Here is a 2,114-nt window from a genome sequence, read left to right as displayed (position 1 = left end):
ACTGGTTGATGTGGTGCTTTTGAAAAAAGTACCTCGTCCTGAGCCACAAAATACAACTCTGTAGGAGGAACAGCAGGGCATTGGCATGCACTGATGCGCCCTATAACAGACGCTGCTAACACGTACTTATATGTGCATCCATAGAGCGAAAATATACTATATTTAGGGCCCTTTCGGGCGACTTATCAAGCAATCGGCAGCGTTTCTCAGCGGAAATATCGTGTAAACGAGTAATATCTTCTCGGACTTTCCTGTCTTATCTTTGCTGTCTTTTGTCCCCTCCTTTCCTTAAGTGGAGACCGAGGAAAGGGGCGAGATATGAGTAGGCGGAACCATTTTTTTGCCGTATGCCGATGGTTATACCTTCTCGAGAAAAACAAAATGAAGAGTCAACAAACAAGAAAACAAACAAACAAGACGCCTCCTCAAACAATGTTTGCGGGAATCCTCACGGCGTCATACCAAGGTTATCTTGCTGCCACATGGGAATGTCTGCTTCGCCCTGGAAATGCTGTCTCCATGTACGCAGCGTGCGCCGCCCTTGCAGCTGATGTCGCTGAACTTGCTACGCTCATGTTCGTTTGCAATATTGAGCTGGTTCTCAGTTTAGATATGAGACTGGTTATGGTGAACAAACCATTTGAGGAATTGGGGGTTGCATCCATCTTTTAGAGATTAGTGGCAACTTTAGTGTTATTAGCAATCTGTGAGATTGTTCGTGGGCAATTGTTGCTGATATATTTTATATAATGATTATTAAGAAAAACGGCACATACCTAGCGACACAGAATCAGCGACCCAAGTTGGCACCAAAGATGCTTATTGAAAAGCGGTATATATGCATACCCACTGTCCCATATCCGGTGCCCCAAGTTTGCGTGAAAGAGGGTCACGGAAGATCAACACACACCCAGAGTTTGACGGAATAGTTCTGCGGAAACGCGCAAGGTGGAGAGAAGTAATGAATAAAGGGAAAATAAGACATCCACCCGTTTGTAGCAATTGCTACAAAGGAAACCCATACGGGTTTCTCGAAAGAAAAGCCTCAGAGTTGAAGAAAAATTCGTCCTGGTCCGGGACTCGAACCCGGGACCACCGCCTTTACGGGGCAGCCACTCTAGCATCTGAGGTAACCAGGCGGCTAGCAGATGGCAGGGCGAAGCCGAATTTGTCGACAACACGAAGCAAAGGCAAGTGCAAGTGTTTGCCTTTGCTTGCCTTTGCAAACATTTGCCTTTGCTTAGCGTTGTCGACAAATTCGACTTCGCCCTGCCATCTGCTAGCCGCCTGGTTAGCTCAGATGGTAGAGTGGCTGCCCTGTAAAGGCGGTGGTCCCGGGTTCGAGTCCCGGACCAGCACGAATTTTTCTTCAACTCTGAGGCTTTTCTTTCGAGGAACCCGTATGGGTTTCTTTTGTAGCAATTGCTACAAACGGGTGGATGTCTGATTTTCCCTTTATTCACACCCAGAGTTACATACCCATTGACCCAACTTGGATCACTGGGTATGGGACACTGCATTGGTATGCGCTGCTCTTCAATGACCCTCTTTCACGTCCGCGGCTGGCGTGAAAGAGGTTCCTTGCAGAGCGGCTCATACGCAGCGGCGCAGACCCCGTGGCGCAATTTGACACCAGAGAGGTTCGTTTAAGAGCACCACATAGCCACAGTTATATAACCAGTGACCCAACTTGGTTCGACGGTTGGTTTGGAACTCTGGCGGCACAGCAGCCCGGTGCTCTATACGCATTGGACCAGGGACTACCTAGTGACCCAAGTGGCGGGAAATAGGTTAGGCGCGGACAGATATACATAGGTACATGCCGAAAACTGGGGAAAGTTCTTAAAGAATGATAATAGCATTAAAAACGTCGATGAATAAAGTAGGATTTTAAGCGAGAGTTTTCTCTCTACATGATCTATAATAGTCCCAAACACGCGAAGGTGTCTAGACACGAATCCAGAGTCTCCAACCGATAGCAACCCGTACGTTCTCTGATCGTACTGGAATTTAGAAGAAAACTGCAAAGACTGCGCTGGCTCTAGCACCGCTTTTCTGCGTAACCCGCTGGTGCGTAAGAGGCTTCCTTTTGGCCCTCCAGGCACACTGCGCTC

General features: G+C 48.0%; 1 non-coding gene across 1 annotated transcript; it reads left to right on the top strand.

Moving 5' to 3' along the window:
• The first annotated feature begins 1,285 nt into the window (after nt 1-1,285).
• Nucleotides 1,286-1,360, top strand: TRNAY-GUA (transfer RNA tyrosine (anticodon GUA)). Its single transcript has one exon. It is a non-coding gene; the product is annotated as a tRNA-Tyr (tRNA).
• Nucleotides 1,361-2,114: the final 754 nt, after the last annotated feature.

This window comes from Dermacentor variabilis, chromosome 1 (assembly GCF_050947875.1).
Source record: "Dermacentor variabilis isolate Ectoservices chromosome 1, ASM5094787v1, whole genome shotgun sequence".
Taxonomy (NCBI): Eukaryota; Metazoa; Arthropoda; class Arachnida; order Ixodida; family Ixodidae; genus Dermacentor; species Dermacentor variabilis.
Note: the sequence above shows the minus strand (reverse complement) of the source record. Positions and strands in the feature narration are given on the sequence as shown.